The sequence below is a fragment of the Muntiacus reevesi genome, chromosome 20 (genome assembly GCF_963930625.1).
Source record: "Muntiacus reevesi chromosome 20, mMunRee1.1, whole genome shotgun sequence".
Lineage (NCBI taxonomy): Eukaryota > Metazoa > Chordata > Mammalia > Artiodactyla > Cervidae > Muntiacus > Muntiacus reevesi.
The window spans coordinates 32006412-32024474 of record NC_089268.1 but is presented as its reverse complement, the minus strand read 5'-3'; the positions used below and the strand labels follow the sequence as shown (position 1 = coordinate 32024474).

Genomic DNA, 18063 nt, shown 5'->3' with positions numbered 1-18063 from the left:
ACCACAGGTGCCAGCCTGTAACACACGCTGCTATTGCACCAGAGCCGCACATGTTGAGGTCTAGCCTCAGTGTCTCCCATCATTTTGTAACGTGTGCACCGTGGTCTGACAGTCATGGGTGCTCGATTCCTGAGGAGAGATGAAAGAGTGAGGTCTACCCTCCAGTCTTCACTTACTCTTGATTTTCCTCCTGCTTTGTTGGATACACCTTCTCTTATTTGCAAACTTCTCCATTTATTATTTAATGGCTTTGGGTTTGGTCCTGGGCTACCTCGTCTCCTCAAGTATTCTCAGAGCCTCCCTATCAATGTGGCCGTGGTGCCAGGCCTAGCTCTCAGGTAGGTATTCCAGAATATCGATTACCTCAGTCCTCAGGAAATAGAGCTCATTCACGCCAAATACTAAGAATTCCTCTTTGTTTCCCCCTAATTCCACGATGGGGGAGAGGAAGAATGTGATTTCTTCTGTCTTTGAATATTAGCTTGTGGTCATTTGGGTTCATTGTGTTCCTTTTCCAGCTCCAGGAGAGGCCGTATCCGTATTTAACTGGATACACACGACTTTGTGTCACTGTCTCTGGCTGGTTAGCTCAGTTGGTTAGAGCGTGGTGCTAATAACGCCAAGGTTGCAGGTTTGATCCCTGTATGGGCAAGCCCTTGTGGAGGCTACTATTTTCTACACTTCCGCACAGAATGTGCCGCTTCATCCTTTTTAGGTTCACCGCTATATCCCAATTCATAAAACTCTCGCTGAGAACTTTTAACTGGAATCATACATCTTTCGTCATGTTTGACTCGCACTTGCAGGATGAAAGGAGAGCAGTTGGAGACCCACAAGACATACAGCATCACTTTGGCACATTTTGACCCACAGGGTAACTGATTCCAGCAAAAAAACCGACCTTACTGGATTATTTTCCTCCAAAAATAGACTATGAAACCATCTACACTTTCTGCATTTCCACACTTGGGTCTTAACTAGATCAGCAAAAGATGAAACAAGATTTTTCAAATGCTATGTGAAAAAACTCTATTAATACAAACACAGCAGGGAAGAAACAGTTTTGTCAGCTGTCTCTTTATGAGATGGAACGAGCCATCAATGGCCAAACCTGAAACACTTTGAACAACAAAAACTATAGTTTGAGATAATGATCCAAACTAAGTATAAAATATGTATTCATGAGCCCATACTGTTATAAATTAGTGATTAAATAAGTAAATCAATGAATACAGGAGAAGGGATGTATTTTTCTTACTGATGCATTCCAACTAAGGATGGACACAATTCCCCACCCACCAGGAGACGGAGCTTTAACCTCTCCCTTCTGGAATATGGGCCATCCTACCTGACTAGCTACTAAATATCCAGGAAGAAGTAGGAAAACATAGGAAGAAACTTCACAAGGGAGAAAAACGGCACACACTACCTTAAAAATGATCAAGGTTGGCATCACTAACGGTAATCTATCCTCCTATCAAGTAACATTTGACAGGAAGTGATGGGACAAATACTTCATCTCTGTGGTCTCATTGAGAAACCTGTAGCCACAGGCCTTCACATGAAAACTATCAGACAAACCTATACCAGAAGATAGTCATAAAAATACTGGATAAAAATAATTAATCTACACCAAGAAACAATCACAGACCAGAGGAGGCTGAATGCAATGTGGGATCCCATAGGTCGGGGGGAAGACATTAGTGTAAGAACAGATGTGACACACACAAATACATGAGTTTTGTTATAATTAAAGTATCAATGTCGGTTTTTTGGCTTTAATAAAGGTACCGTGGTAACCTGAGAAGCGAATTAAAGGAAACTCTGAAATGGGTATAAAGAAACTCTATTGTTTTTGCAACTTTTCTAAATATACTCCAAAATGAAAATCTATGTTTCAAAATTCGCATAGGAAGCGTGTCTGTTTCCCACCACTTAAATCAGAGTTGAGACAAATGCCCGTGGGCAGTAGGTCCATGACAGGCAGTTCTTAAAAGCTGAAGGAATGTGATTGTTGTCTTTTTTGGTGAAGGACATGCAGAGACATTTACATGGTGATCTATGCAAGATGGTACATGCACAGATTATTCTCCTAGAGTCCCATTCCCATACTGAAATGCAAATCAGAAAATGACATTCTTCTTCAGCCTGTAAAAGACATCTGAAATGGAGCTATATGGTGTATGTTGAACTGGAAGTTCGGTGTGTTTCTCTCACAAAGTTTCAAATAACACCTGAAATGCTTTCTTTCCTAGCTTGGCCCTAAAATATTTCCATTTGTGTCAATAAACATCTTAACCACTGCTCTTTGTGACATCTTGCCCATTATAAAGGGCAAGACCATCTTGCCCTGTGTTCCCATGGTAAAATCCAAGATTTTCAGACAGAACAATGGCCAGTTCACTGTTGTTTTGTGGGGTCCTCACAGAGATCATACTTTGCCCAGGCTATATTACTCATCCCTTCTCTTTCGAAGTCACAGATCAAAGGTTACTTTAATGTTGGGTGGGTTTGTTTTCCTTTTTATTCTTATTTGTGTGTGTGCACTCAAGTGCTTAACAGCAGGTGGTTCCTAACTAACTTAGTTTTCCCATTAATTCACAAAATACTTGATAAAATACAATAGGAGAGGTGAATCACATTGGACAGAAAAATTTAAATCCTATAGCAGTATGTGATTGCAATGAAGGAGTTCTTCAAATAGAAATAAATGGAAAATGTGACCTACCTTTACAGAAGTACTTGAGAAGTTACAGTTGTTGGGAAAAAAACAAAAAAGAGATAGGGCAGCTTTCTGACACTATTCACTAGCACCTGTGGAAGCAATATTGTCTATGCAGCCTAGATATAGAAGGCTTGTAGCAGTCTTATGGATTGAGGCTAGAAATCATCTACACTACCTGCCAGCACTCTTCACAGGATTTGAGTAAATAAAAATAATAAATAGAGGTTTTACATTTTCTCAAAGTCACAAGTATAATGACAGATTTGGAACAAAGAATCAATGGAGTCTGACATCAGAGTCTGAGCTCTAAAGTATCATTGCATACTGCTTCATGCTCAGAGGAGAGGACTATTCTCTGATATGTATGCATTAAGTGTCTATTTTAGGAACTCAGACAAGTCAAGAACTTTATGACATTTTTAATGTCAGACATGTCTACCAGAGTTTTCATTGTCTGTATTTCTGTGTCAATCATCATTGTTGCATGTTTACATTTGCTGAATTCTTACCTTCCTTTTCCCTTTTGCATGCCTTTACCGTCCACATTGCTCTAAAATAAATATGAACAGGCATACTCCTCTCTTGTAACATACTACTGTTTGACAGTGAGCGTAGCAAAAGATGTGGTGAAACCCTTTCAAGCGCTCCATTTCATGTTATGTTTCAAGACTGATGAGCACCACCGTCTTCCTTTTACAGATTCGAAAGGGAGAAGTATTAGTATCTCCCATAGGAAGGGGCAAAAGTCAAACAATTTGGCTATAGATTTCAAGAGTTCAGAGGTTCAGAAGGTTTTTCCTGTCTTGGCTCAGCATGTAAACTTCTGTGCATATTTCAGACAAGAGAAGGTAAAAGAGTTGGTAGAAATCTTGAGAAATAGGAAATAGTCCTGAGATTGTCGTGTTGATCTCAAGTTCTTGAGAAATGCATTGGTGAGCCAGGAAAGTGAGACCTCCTTCAAATAATATTAGGAACCAGCAGTCTACTGTAGCTGGCTCTGTGGCTTAGTTGGTGAAAGCGCCTGTCTAGTAAACAGGAGATCCTGGGTTCAAATCCCAGCGGGGCCTCAGACAACACTGTTTTAAATGCAGCAAAACAAGTTAAACAGTGGAATTTGTTTACCTCCCATCAAGCCCCTGAGTACTTCGGAGTACTATGAATTCTCTCCTGGTAGCCATAAAAAGGTGGTTCTTAGACATCTTGAGATGAGAATTAGAAATGCCTCTTGGTCTTTCCTTCGCGTTTTAGATCAGAAGTTGCCAGCTTGGTTTTGTGGGATCTCTTTGATTATGTTTGCCTCTGAGAACTTTTACCACAATGGAGACATTTGTTTTTCTTCGTGGAATCATTGAATTGTCCTGTCCCCCTCCACAGCCACCCCCCTCCCCTGCCAACTCCCACCACCCAGATTTGGCACCGACTTTACTAGTGCCTGACAGTCGCGCTTCTCAAAATTTTATGAGCATATGAATGACCTGGTGAGATCCATTATAATGAGGGTTTGAAATGACTGCATCTGCAACAGGGGCCTGAAAGGCAGCATTTCTGCAACCTCAGACTCTACACTACTGTTCCATGGATGATACTTCATGAAGCAAGGCTAGGGACTGACTGGTCTAATTCAGTGGCTGTGTTTTCAAGTTCTGCACTTTCATATGTTGCAGCTGTCTTCCCGAATCACTAATGAATCCAGCATTGTTTTTACTCACTTGTCCTTATTGAATGAAATGAAATCAAAAGAAATAAAAGAAGAGGAAAGACGTTCTGATATAAATTACGGTAGTGTAACTCAAGTTGTGTTATAACTGTTTCCTCTTTTCGATGTGAAATGGACTCTTGACGATACTGGAAATTTTGGAAGGAGAAGATCTAAGGTTATATCTATAAGAGGATATAAAATAGTCAATGACAAAATACACAAAATAATATTCTTTTTTTATTTTTTTAAGGTGTGGGCAAACTGACTTTTTAAAGCATTCTTTCTTTATGAACTTCAGCTGTTTAAAAAGTACATTTTGATCTGAAAAGCCTTTGTGCCTTCACTGGTCACATAACTCAAAGGGCCCTTTGCCACCAGTTGCTTGCATAAGTTTTCAGGACATCTGGTAGGGTCAGGACTGGGTACATTGTGGGGCTACTCCTTACTGGCTTTATAATAAACTTCTGATCAAATTATGGGAAACTAAATCCCAAACTCGCTGAGTGGGAAATATTGTCTCTCTACTCCGTTTCCTGCAACGCTGTGACCAATCCTAGTTTCCGTTTTGCTGAGAGCAGGAGCTTTCAACGCTGCGATTTGTGAAAGATGCCAATGCAGAGCTGATGCAGAGAAACCAGGAATTTCTCACATGGAATTTAGTGAAAGACTGCAGTTTCTCTGCTGAGCCCCTTCCTGGTCCTCGAGGGAAGTGATGGGAAGAAGGAAAATACAGTGAGGAACGTCAAATGAAATGAAGAGAAAAACAAAGGCGAGGCAAGGTGGACATCTGTTGAACAGATTCAGACCGCTCAAAGCACAGTCGTTCCAGGACAGTGTGAGTGACGCTGGGTAATAAGTTGACTGATGACTCCCACCTCGACATATTCGGGCGCAAAGTCCAGTCCCTTGAATTCCCAAACACTACTCCTTCTGGCGCTCCTTTCTGAGAGTCAAGTGAGCACAGGCCATCCCATCCCGGTTCAGCAGTCTGCTCCAGACGAGCTAGGCCCTCGGAAGTTCGGTGGTCTTCAGGACCCTGTGCGATGTGTTCTGGCTCCAACGATGAGGAAGAGAGGTGGAAATCAAAGGCACAGGACAGTATCGGCTTGTTGCTCGCAATCAAATGCCCTTGGAACCCGAGGACACCCTGCCTGATGTTTGGGAAAGTGGTTGGACTCTGCTCCTCCTAGCTCAGGCGGTAAAGAATCTGCCTGCAATGCGGGAGACCCGGCTTTGATCTCTGGGTCGGGAATATCCCCACTCCAGTGGGCTGTCACCAGATGTCCAGCCTGGAGAATCCCACGGACAGAGGAGCCTGGCAGGCTACAGTCCATGGGGTAAGAGTCGGACACGACTTAGCGACTAAACCACCCCCACCACTGAGTTCGGTTTGGTTATGAGCCGTAGAGTTTCGGTATTATTCTTTTAGCAGAAGTTTTTGAAACGATGGAAAGCAAGGCACCGCGAGTGAAAACACTCTGCAAGAGAAAGATTCAAAATTGCTAGATTGGGGGCGTGGCGGGCTGGGAAGTGGGGAGCAACCAAGGGACCGACTGTTCTGTTTTATGGGATTTGTAATGCCTCCCATGGGCGTGGCGTTTCCGTGGTGTAGTGGTTAGCACGTTCGCCTTACACGCGAAAGATCCCCGGTTCGAAACCGGGCGGAAACAGCGCGACCCTCCGGCTTTTGCTCTCTCCTAGATAGCCTTTGGATTTTGTTGCCCTGTCCAAGGTTCCCCATTCCAACGTATCCTCAGAGCACCCGTGCTCTCACCGACGGCCTTTTAAAATACTTACTCTATTTCAACATTTCTTGACGTTTCTCTCACTCCAACAGCTTTGCAATGTGTCGATTATAATGTTCCCTCCTAGTGCAATTTTGAGGAAAAAGGGGTTCCGTTTTTGTGAGGTACGGGGATAGCTTAGTGCTTATTATGTCCTGAACTCTTAGTGCTCCTTCTGGTCTAACAAAGGGTCGCTCATCTCAAATACGTGGAAGTATTTCGCTACATTTTCTTCACCAAGCTTTATTGTTTTCGCTTTCACTGGTAGCCTATGGGCAAATGATTTGAAATGCAAGCAACTGGACCCAAGCAACTGAGGTAGGCCTACAGCAGTACAAGTGAATCAGTGAAAGAATGCAATCAGTCAAACAAGAAGCTAAAACCAACAGACCAAAAAATGGGGCAGGTTTCCAAATGTCTTCCATCTCTGGCAATTCCCACCCCCCGCCCCCCTCCCCTTACCAGAAATATTTTCAAAAACCTTCGACATAAAATCTGTGTGTGCAGAAGGTGGAAAGGAATGGAGGAGGGGGTGGAAGCAGTGAATCGGAAGTTTCCTGTCCCCAGAAACTACACGGAGATCTTGTGTCGGGTGGAGACCGTCGCTTAATCTCACTGTCCTTTCCTTTTCCTCCCAATTCCCCGGCTCCGCCTGCGGATCCCCACCAGTGCCCTCAGGGAAGTATTCCGTAGTCCGCCTGGATCCGAATCTCTGCTCAAAACCTTCCACCACGCGGTCGAAGCCGACTTTTCCGGGAGCCCAGGCAGCGCGCGGTCGTCTGCAGCCGGACCCAACTACCCACCCACCGAGGCTTGCCTGGGAGGACCGGTCACATCCTGCCGCGGGTTGTCCTTCCGTCGCGCAGACCCGTCGCTTCCCCGGGTTGAAAGGACGGTTCCATTTAGGCACAGACGGTCCCGGCTGCGATCGGAATGGAGTGGAGGGGCGTTTGTCTGCGTGTGTGTTTCGAGACAAGGCTGTGGGACAGACAGACACGGAAGGGGGCCTGGGGGCCCTCGCAGGCAGGGTATGTGGGCCAGCAGCGGCTCTTCTCGGACGGTTCGGGGACTCGGCATCGAGATCGACAGGAAGCGCGCGACGGGCAGGCGGAGAAGGTCCGCGTCGCCCCCGGGAAACCAGAACGATTCCCGGAGTCAGGACCATGAGCAGCGCTCTCTGGATTGGCCCGGCTGTGTGAGGGATTTCTCAGAAGTGAGACAGGATGGGGAAAATGCTTTAATGGTATACTGAGTCGGTGCCGCGTGTGTTTTAGGTACAGACTTTTTAAATTTAAAAACCACAGAAAATACCGCACACGGTATTTCCGTTGTGGCTGCTGTTCAGTCGCTAAGTCGTGTCCCACTCTTTGGGACCCCACGGATTGCAGCAGCACGCCAGGTTTCCCTGTCCTTCACCATCTGCCAGAGTTTGCTCAAATTCATGTCCGCTGTGTCGATGATGCCGTCCAACCATCTCATCTTCTGTCGCCCCATTCTGTCGGCCCTTTCTCCTCCTGCCCTCAATCTTTCCCAGCATCAGGGTCTTTTCCAGTGCGTCGGCTCTTCACGTCAGGTGACCAAAACATTCGAGCTTCAGCTTCAGCATCAGTCCTTCCAATGAATACTCAAGGTTGATTTCCTTTAGGATTGACTGGTTTGCTCTGCTTGCAGTCCAAGGGACCCTCAAGAAGCTTCTCCAGCACCACAGTTCCAAAGCTCAGCCCTCTTTATGGTGCAAATCTCTCATCCCTAAAAGACTACTGGAAAAACCATAGCTTTCACCAGAGGGATCTTCGTTGGCAAAATGCTGTCTCTGCCTTTTAATGCGTTGTCTAGGTATCTCATAGCTTTTCTTCCAAGGAGCAAGCGTCTTTTAATTTTGTGTCTGCAGTCATCATCCACAGTGATTTTGGAGCCCAAGAAAATAAAATCTGTATTTCTACTTGATGGTTCTGAAAGAAATGGTCACATGTTGAGGTATGGGGAAGTCATTCTAGCTTACATATGTTCATGTCTAATGAAAGGTAAAAAATAGTCTGTTTTAAAGGTAAAGCTTAAATGCTTTTCTCCCTGAGAGGTGAACACTAGCAGTATTTCCCAGGTACCTGGGCCAGACTGATCTGATGTGTACTGGCTGATCTGCCTTTTTTTGAAACCTTTAAGGAATGTGCCATTTCACTTTTGATGCTTTTTCTTCTAACAAGGAATCAGTTCAGTTCACTTGCTCAGTCGAGTCCAACTCTTTGCCACCCCATGAACTGCAGCACGCCAGGCTTCCCTGTGCATCACCAACTCCCGGAGCTTGCCCAAAGTCATGTCCATCGAGTCGGTTATGCCATCCAACCACCTCATCCTCTGTCATCCCCTTTGCCTCCTGCCTTCAAATGTACCCAGCATCAGGTTCTTTGCCAATAAGTCAGTTTTGCACATCAAGTGGCCATAATATTGGAGCTTCAGCATCAGTCCTTCCAATGAATGTTCAGGATTGATTTCCTTTAGGATAGACTGGTTGGAACTTCTTGGAGTCCAAAGGACTCTCTCTCAAGAGTCTTCTCCAACACCACAGTTCCAAAGCATCAATTCATTGGTGCCCAACTTTCTTAATAGTCCACCTCTCACATCCATACATGACTACTGGAAAAATCATAGCTTTGACTAGACGGACCTTTGTCAGCAAAGTAATGTCTCTGCTTTTAAATATGCTGTTTATGCTGGTCATAGCTTTTCTTCCAAGGAGCAAGCATCTTTTTATTACATGGCTGCAGTCACCAACTCATCTGCAGTGATTTTGGAGACCCCCCAAAACAGTGAGAGTGAGTCCCCTCTCACTGTTTTCATTGTTACCCAACTATTTGCCAAGAAGAGATGGGACCAGATGCCCTGATCTTAGTTTTTTGAATGTTGAGGTTTAAGCCAAATTTTTCACTCTCCTCTTCACTTTCATCAAGAGGCTCTTTAGTTCTTCTTCACTTTCTGCCATAAGGGTGGTGTCACCTGCATATCTGAGGTTATTGATGTTTCCCCCGGGAGTCCTGATTCCAGCTTGTGCTTCATACAGCTCAGCATTTCGCATGATGTACTCTGCATAGACCATAAATAAGCAAGGTGACAATACACAGCCTTGATGTATTCTTTTCCCGATTTGGAACCACTCTGTTGTTCCATGTCCAGTTTTAACTGTTGCCTCTTGACCTGCATACAGTTTCTCAGGAGGCAGGTCCAGTGGTCTGGTATTCCCATCTCTTGAAGAATTTTCCACAGTTTCTTGTGATCCACACAGTCCAAGGCTTTGGCGTAGTCAATAAAGCAGAAGTAGATGTTTTCCTCGAATTCTCTTGCTTTTTCGATGACCCAACAGATATTGACAATTTGACCTCTGGTTCCTCTGCCTTTTCTAAATCCAGCTTGAACATCTGGAAGTTCAAAGTTCACATCCTGTTGAAGCCTAGCTTGGAGAATATTGAGCATTATGTTGCTAGCGTGTGAGATGAATGCAACTGTGCGGTAGTTTGAATGTTCTTTGGCATTGCCTTTCTTTGGGACTGGAATGAAAACTACCTTGTCCAGTCCTGGGGCCTCAGCTGAGATTTCCACAATTGCTGGCCTATTGGGTGCAGCACTTTCACATCATCATCTTTTAGGATTTGAAATAGCTCAGTTGGAATTCCATCACCTCCGCTAGCTTTGTTCATAGTGATGCTTCCTCAGCCCCACCTGACTTCCCATTCCAGGATGTCTGGTTCTAGGTGAGTGATCACACCATTGTGGTTATCTGGCTCATGAAGATGTCTTTTGTATAGTTCTTCTGTGCATTCTTGCCACCTCTTCTTAATATCTTCTGTTTATGTTAGGTCCATACCATTTCTGTCCTTTATTGTGCCCATCTTTGCATGAAATGTTCTCTTGGTATCTCTAATTTTCTTGATGCGATCTCTAGTCTTTCCCATTCTATTGTTTTCTTCTATTTCTTTGCATTGATCACTGAGGAAGGGTTTCTTATCTCTCCTTGCTATTCTTTGGAGCTCTGGATTCAAGTCGGTATATCTTTCCTTTTCTCCTTTGTCTTTCAGTTCTCTTCTTTCTTCAACTATTTGTAAAGCCTCCTCAGACAACCATTCTGCCTTTGTGCATTTCTTTTTCTTGGGGATGGTCTCGATCACTGCCTCCCGTCCAATGTCACGAACCTCCATTCTTGACATTGAACCTTGTCAAGAACCTCTAGTTCTTCAGGCACTCTGTCGATCAGATTCTAATCCCTTGAATCTATTTGTCACTTCCATTGTATAATCATAAGGGATATGATTGAGGTCATACCTGAATGGCCTAATGAGTTTCCTTACTTTCTTCAATTTAAGTCTGAATAGTGCAATAAGGAGTTCATGATCTGAGCCACAGTCAGCTCCCAATCTTGTGTTTGCCGACTGTATAGAGCTTCTCCACCTTCGGCTGCAAAAACTATAGTCAACCTAAATAAATACATATAATCAATCTATACAAGTAGACAAGGTATAAAACTGCTGAACACCGTGTTTCTCCGGAGCTGGTCTTCAGAATTAGCGAGAGACACTCACACAGGGCTATCGTCCTTGGTTTGACTTGATTCACACTTTTTCTTCTGTTCCCGGTATAGACTGCTTGTTGATTATTTCCCTTGACACCTGAGTACAGACTGCAAAACGGGGGCTCCCGCGTTCAGGGAAGTGATACCTCCATGTCTGAACTCCCATTGCCTCTGCGCCGGTGCAGCTCAGTACTTGGGGGTGGCAGATCCCTGAAATTCCAACTGAGGGAGTCGGGCAGGTTGGCCGGGCTGTCAACGGGGACCACGGCTGTTGCCCACTGTGGGCTAAAGGGGGCTGCATGGTTTGAATGCCTGGGAGTTTTCTCCGCTATTTGGGGGAACTTTAGCTGAGTTTTACTCAGATTAGATGAGACTAGATCTCAGATTCTGTGAACATTGAGAGGACAAATGGATGAAAGGCAGAAAGCGGTGTTTCTGAAAGGGTCGCCTACCACCTGAACATCTGAGACCTGTTTCATGACATGACCCTAAAGCTTATGCCCTGAAATCCTCTCCATGGCCTCTCCTATGTCTCCAGCTTCATTTCACACTTCACTGCCCCCCTCTCTGCCCACCACCCTGTCCTCTTATTTCCCAGAGATTTGTGAATATGCTATTTGTTTCACCTCTGTCCCTTGTTACTATCTCCTCAACCTCGAAACTTGCCCTCCATCATCACTCCTTCAGATCAAACTTTCCCAAAGCTTTCTGCATAAATCTTCACATTTCTGTCAGCTTCTGTACACCTGTCTTTTATTGCAAAGGCCAGTTAGGCAAAAGATGGCAATGCTGGGCTGAGAGAGCGTTGCACTCTGGATTCCAAGTGTGTGCCATCAAGAGCATTACTGTGCCCTGTCTCTCTCAACGCCCCAAATCCTTCTCTCAAGGCCCTTGTATATTTAGAGGTGTTCCTTATGCCCAACTTGAAAACGAAAAGCAGCATATAACCACGGGGTCTAAAGAGAGCATGTCTGTCTGTTTCAATTTTATGTGGTGTTCAAACATGTCTGAATCCCAGCAGTCTCTGCCTAATGTGATTTCTGCACCTTTGAGTATACCTTTCCTGCCTTCTTGCCTCTTTTTGCCTTTACCATTGACTTCTGCATGCTTTTATCCGATGCATGATTTATCATGGAATTTGGCCATGATTCTCCCTCCTAGGGAGTATTAATTACTCTTTTAACGCTAAGAGAAGAATGTGATTCTTATGGCCAAATGCACTTCCAAACCAAAAAGATGTACTTTATTGTCTAACACTTAGTTAAAGAGAATACTGGGCAGTCAGTAACCATCCGCAGACACATCATCAGGGCCCCAAAGAAGTGTAGAATAGATGAGGGAGGTGGAAGCACGGCAGATTAACAGAGAGCAGAAATTAACCAGGAGCACTCACGGCAGAAAACTTGCTTTCAAGGAGTGACTTCTTTCTATCATGTATGGAATGTTCTAAGGGTTAGATTTGCTTGTAATGCACAGTGTAGACCTGGAAGACAACGTTGTAGTACATACACTAACCCTAAATGAAGTGAATGGGTGCGAGTCATCAGTTTCAGGGTTATTTCCATCTTCATAGTAGAACCAGCGACTTCGGAGGCCTCGCTGAAAGAGATATGCATAAGCCCTCCTGTCACAAGGGGCCAGTGGCGCAATGGATAACGCGTCTGACTACGGATCAGAAGATTCTAGGTTCGACTCCTGGCTGGCTCGAAACCTTTTTGACAACTCATCTTCCTACACTTGAACCACACCCAAACTCTTCAGGCTTTGGCGGCTCACAAGCGCTACGAAAAGCTCACTCAACCTTGCTTCTTGTTACCCCGTGGGGCTATCCTACATCTTGTGGGAGTCCGAAGGACCCTTCAAAGGCGATCACTGGAACATCCACAATCAAGCATTTTCTGGTTTCCGTCTCCCACAGCACTTGCGGAGAAAGGACCACATAGGGACACCTGTACTGAGTTTGCATATCAAAGAGGCTTTAAGAAAAAAGAAGAGGAGGACGAGGAACAAGAAAGAGAAAGAAAGTAAGAAGGGCTCAGTCAATCTAACTCTTGGCGACCCCATGGACTGTAAGCCTACCAGGCTCCTCCATCCATGAGATTTTCCAGGCAGGAACCCTGAAGTGAGTTTCCATTTCCTTCTCCAGGAGATCTTCCTGACCCAGGGATGAACCTGTGTCTGCCACATCGTAGGCAGACGCTTTACTGTCTGAGTCGCCAGGGAACCTCAAAGATAATGGTGACCTCCTTCAAAAGGTCCCATGCATGTACTGCTACACCCAGTGCCCCCAACCCTGCAGCAGGCCACCACCGACCCACGCCTCTGCTGGAGACTCCCGGACACTCCCAGGCAAGCCTGGGGCAAGATGTTCGCCCGCGGGCTGAAGAGGAAGTGCTCGGAGGAGGAGGAGGAGGAGGAGGCGCCCGCCGACCCCCTGCAGCGCCAGTCGCTCCTGGACAAGTCACTGGTCAAGCTGCAGCTGTGCCACATGCTGGCGGAGCCCAACCTGTGCCGCTCGGTCCTCATCGCCGACACGCTCAGGCAGATCCAGGAGGAAGATGACCCAGGACGGGAGCTGGCGCCTGCCCCGGGCCGCGTGACCGCCTGGTGTCCACGGAGATTCTGTGCCGCTCGGCTCGGGCGGGGCCGCCCCCGGCCCCCGACCCCGCAGACCTGGCCTCTGCGCTTCATGCGGTCCCTGGCAGCACAGGCTCCCGGAGTTGTGCCAGGAGGCCCCTGGGACAGGGCCGGCCCCGGAGAGAGCCGCGGGGGCTTCCCCAGGTCTCTCGATCAGGTGTTTGAGACGCTGGAGAACCACGGCCCTGGCGCCGTGGAGGAGCTGTTTTCCGACGTGGACGCCTCCTCCTGCGACCTGGACGAGGTGCTGACGGGCATGGTGGGCGGCGCCAAGTCGGGCCCGGAGGGGCTGGAGTCCTTCGCCTCCGCGGCCGCCCCACCCCCTGGCGCTGGCTGCAAGGCGGACCTGGGCGAGCTGGACCGCGTGGTGGAGACGATCCTGGTGGAGACCTGAGCGGCGGCGGCGCGGTGCGTCTGTGAGACTCACGGAAACAGCCGACGTGCGAGGTTGTGGGTGCCGGGGGCCCACCTCTCTGATCGGGAGAGCCCCCGGAGCAGCGTCCGGCGGCCCGGCCCTCCCAGGGCCGGCGGCTTTCCCGCGGGCGGTCGTGCCGCCCTGGGCCCTGACCGGTGCCCTGAGACAGCCCCACCAGAGGATGCCAGCCGCATCCTGCCTCATAACAATTAAGTTTTATATGTTTGAGGCAATATTTTGTCTTAAGATGCATTTTTTTAACTTTTTATTCTTTGATCACTAGATTTTTTTAGCTGTTTTCTTAACAGTATATTTTTTCTATAAACATGGTCTGCTGCTACATTAGAAACTTACAGCCTAAACAGTTGCAGTCGGTGTGTTTCATTTTTTTAAGGTTTAAAGAACACGGTTCTTTTCACAACGAGCCATCACTGCCTTGAGTCTGCAGTGTCCCCGCGTGGTGATTTCCACTCTGGCCTTGGGTGTGAGGCTTGCCCGTAGGCCCTGCTGCGGTCCGAGCGAGGTCAGGGTCAGAGGCCTTGCACGTGATGCCTTTACCAGATCTGCTGCATAACCATGTGTCTGTTGGACTGCCGTGTGGGTTCTGAGGGCTTATTCACCAGATCTGCCGCGTGACCACGAGTCTGTTGGACTGCGGTGTGGGTTCTGAAGGGATTTATTTATGCCTGTTTATGTGTAAGTGTCTTCGGGGCTGAAAGTCAGGTGCGCTCTGCCTGGAGACCACTTGTACCCGAGGTCTCGGGTGGTGCCTCCGAGGGTCTGCGTCTAGGGACCCCTCCTGCACAGGTTTCCCAGCACAGCCAAGCTTCCTCCCACAGTTGCTGCCCTCCAGCACCGCTGCCTGGCCGGCTGCTGGACCCCCACGCACTGGGCCCACGCACGCAGAGGCTTCTGCGAGCCGCCGTGTTTGGGGAGGGCGTCTGTGCACCACTGCGTTGGAGGGTGTTCGCATATGCTCCTTTAAACCGGTGCTGGGACAGAATCTTAAGTTTGAACTTAAGTCTAGAACTGAAGGAGTCTGGACACGTCATTACCGTGGCTCCTCCGTCTTGAGGGTCGTTGACGGTGGGCTGGGCTGTGTGTCCTGTGCCCCGGGCACCCAGACCGCCCACAGCGTTTAGATCTTTATCACTGGTTTACAAGTGAGTCTTCTCACTCCCCACTCCACCCCACGTTTCCCACTTCTCGTGCTTTTTCTTCCTCCTCCAGCCCTTACCCAAGAAGACTTGTTTGCTTAGTATCAGCGATTACACCTCATTTTATTAAAAAGTTACCTAACGGGGGGGAAAAAAAAAAGGAAAGAAAGTAAGAAGGGAAAAGGCTCGGAGGGTTTCTCCACACCTTATTCCCACTGGGTTACCCTTCACCACCCCCCTCCCCCCTTGCGAATAGAAAGAAGAGTGGCTTTGACTGAGGAAATGTTAAATCCAAGAAAGCCCAGAGTGGTGCGCACCGGATATCGGAGCTGGCCCTGCACCCTGACTTCCAGAAGAGTGCTGGTAGGACAGTTCCAAAAGGGAGGAGAAACACGCTGGTGTTATGGTTTTTGTTTTCTTAATAAGTTACATGCAAGTCCAGGGTTCAAACAGGTAACACGTTGATTGGTAAGGAGCAAAAGTCCCCGTGGCCCGTACGGGGATCGAACCCGCGACCTTGGCGTTATTAGCACCACGCTCTAACCAGCTGAGCTAACCGGCCACAGCAATCCCCCTACTACAACTTAAGACCTCTACTTGCCGTGGTGACGCGTCTTTTTCGTGGTCCTCAGAGAGCTGTTCCGCGCGGAACCCAACAAACACCTGCTGTGACCCCTGCATACAAAGCCAAACTCGGACAGCAGCCCTTTGGACCAAAGGGCGCCAAGCGAGGGAGCGGGAGACGAGCCTCACGTCCCCTCCTTCTTGGTCTGTCAGTTAGCGGTGTTTGCTGTTGTTTGTCTGTTTGTCTCTCTGTTTGTTTTAAGCGGAAGACCAACGAATCTGGGACTGATCACCGATTCTTGACATTTCAGGATTCAAGATGTTTCCGGTTTGCCATTCTCTGCCCAGGTAGTCCATGGCTCGGAGATTCGTTAGCTCAGCTTGCCCCGGAGAAACAAACTGACTCTGGATGTTCCTGATGATATCTACCACAGCGGTGTTAGTGCCTTGAGGATGTTACCGACCACAGCAATTCTAGTCTGACTCTGGTTGATTTGTGCTCAACCGGCGCAGAATTGAGGTCAGAGGGGACAAGTAAGGACTGCCTGGCAGACCAGTGGGCATTTGCCCCTCTCGGCCCCTCGGTTTCCATCAGCCAAACGCTGCCCGTCACAGAATGGGCAGCTGCTAGAGTTCGAGGGCACCGAATCTCGCTTACTTTTCTACCAGGTTCATTGAATCAACTTCAATCATTGCAATCCTTTTCTGGCACTCGAGAGATGGCGGTCACAGAACTTCCTAAGGTCACACAAGACAAAATCGAGCAGTTTCCCGACGTCTACTGTACTCGGACGCTGCCTAAAACGTCTGCTCTGCCTCTGGCAAGGAATTCTTCGCTTAGAGGTAGTATATTTGCTTAGTGTGACTCATTGACTGTAGCATTGTTGGTCGTGATAGGAGGGCGCACTCACGTCGATCATTTCCTGAAAGAGAAAACCGATTCGGTGTGGCCGGCTTGGGCTAGCCGGGAGTCTCCTTTGTGACCCCGTGGACTGCAGCCTACCAGGCTCCTCCCTCCACGCGTTTCTCCAGGCAGGAATACTGCAGTGGGTTCCGTTTCCTTCTCCATTGGACACCATTGGAGGGCGGCAGAAAATGACTAGGAGGGGAGAAAGCAAGTTTCCGTAGTGTAGTGGTTATCACGTTCGCCTCACACGCGAAAGGTCCCCGGTTCGAAACCGGGCGGAAACAGGAAAAAAGCTTTGGGGTTTGTATTTTGAACCGTTCTCAGCAAACTTCCAGGAGAAGGCAATGGCACCGCACTCCAGTACTCTTGCCTGGACAATCCATGGACGGAGGAGTCTGGTAGGCTGCAGTCCATGAGGTCGCTAAGCGTCGGACACGACTGAGCGACTTCACTTTCACTTTTCACTTTCGTGCGCTGGAGAGGGAAATGGTAACCCACTCCAGTGTTCTTGCCTGGAGGATCCCAGGGACCGGGGAGCCTGGTGGGCTGCCGTCTATGGGGTCGCACAGAGTCGGACACGACTGAAGCGACTTAGCAGCAGCAGCAGCAGCAGCAGCAGGAAACTTCCGAGAAACTCGGTAGAGGAGGAGGCTTCCGAACTCCCACCGAGCCTCACCCGTAAACCTGGGGCAACTACCGACGATCCGACCCATCGGACTCGTCTTCAGGCACCGTATTCCATCTCGTACGGCAGAGCCGGCACTCAGCCCACCTTAAGGCGCTTTCTGCGAACCTTTTACACAGACAGCAAATTCTTCCATGGATTCCCCGGGCCGTAGGCCGCAGCTGCCTCCGAAAACCTTCAGTTTCCTCGTTCACGTCAAGGAATACGACCGAAAACCAATTGTGCCTTCTTTTCCTTTGGTTTTCTTCTCCGAGAAAGCGTCTCAGCGTCTCATTCTTTTGACTAAGGACGGAAGGCAACGACAATGACGAAACTCTCTTAAGAGAAGCAACAGTAAGGGTCAGTTGGAACTTGACATTTTGGAGGGGGAGGCGGGGCGGAAGAGGCGTTAAGAGGAAACGAAGGAGAGAGGGGGATTTGCACGGACAGAGGCCGGTTAGCTCAGTTGGTTAGAGCGTGGTGCTAATAACGCCAAGGTCGCGGGTTCGATCCCCGTACGGGCCACTGTTCTCTTTGGTCACCTCCTCCGGGAGGCTGCCAACTGTTTTCCGAGGCAACGTACCTCTTGACCTACACGGTCCCGAGGGTAACCGCGTAGAGTCCCCTTGTGGTTGTGGCTGTTCCGTCGGGACGCCAGGCTCATCAGTCCTCCACTGTCTCCTGGAGGATGCTGGCTAACCACGTCGTCGTCCTCTGCCGACGCCTTCTCCTTTTGCCTTCAGTCTTTTCCAGTGAGGTGGCTTTTCGCATCGGGTGGCCAAAGTGTTGAGGCTTCAGCTTCAGCGACAGTCCTTCCAATGAATACTCGGGGCGGGGGGTGGGGGGGTTTCCTTTAGGATTGAGTGCTTTGATCTCCTTGCAGTCCAAAGAACTCTCAAGTCTTCTCCAGCGTGAATTCTTTCGCGCTCAGCCTTCTTTATGGTCCAGCT

At 48.0% G+C, this 18063-nt stretch overlaps 7 non-coding genes and 1 pseudogene across 7 annotated transcripts; 7 read left to right on the top strand and 1 right to left on the bottom strand.

The window, feature by feature from the left end:
* The first annotated feature begins 578 nt into the window (after nt 1-578).
* Nucleotides 579-652, top strand: TRNAI-AAU (transfer RNA isoleucine (anticodon AAU)). The gene has a single exon. It is a non-coding gene; the product is annotated as a tRNA-Ile (tRNA).
* Nucleotides 653-3718: 3066 nt separating this feature from the next.
* On the top strand, nt 3719-3792 carry TRNAT-AGU (transfer RNA threonine (anticodon AGU)). The gene has a single exon. It is a non-coding gene; the product is annotated as a tRNA-Thr (tRNA).
* Nucleotides 3793-6021: 2229 nt separating this feature from the next.
* On the top strand, nt 6022-6094 carry TRNAV-UAC (transfer RNA valine (anticodon UAC)). The gene has a single exon. It is a non-coding gene; the product is annotated as a tRNA-Val (tRNA).
* Nucleotides 6095-12403: 6309 nt separating this feature from the next.
* TRNAR-ACG (transfer RNA arginine (anticodon ACG)) lies at nt 12404-12476 on the top strand. Its single transcript has one exon. It is a non-coding gene; the product is annotated as a tRNA-Arg (tRNA).
* Nucleotides 12477-13134: 658 nt separating this feature from the next.
* LOC136151116 (cell division cycle-associated protein 4-like) lies at nt 13135-13836 on the top strand (annotated as a pseudogene).
* A 1630-nt stretch (nt 13837-15466) lies between these two features.
* Nucleotides 15467-15540, bottom strand: TRNAI-AAU (transfer RNA isoleucine (anticodon AAU)). Its single transcript has one exon. It is a non-coding gene; the product is annotated as a tRNA-Ile (tRNA).
* Nucleotides 15541-16660: 1120 nt separating this feature from the next.
* TRNAV-CAC (transfer RNA valine (anticodon CAC)) lies at nt 16661-16733 on the top strand. The gene has a single exon. It is a non-coding gene; the product is annotated as a tRNA-Val (tRNA).
* Nucleotides 16734-17564: 831 nt separating this feature from the next.
* TRNAI-AAU (transfer RNA isoleucine (anticodon AAU)) lies at nt 17565-17638 on the top strand. Its single transcript has one exon. It is a non-coding gene; the product is annotated as a tRNA-Ile (tRNA).
* The last annotated feature ends 425 nt before the right edge of the window (nt 17639-18063 follow it).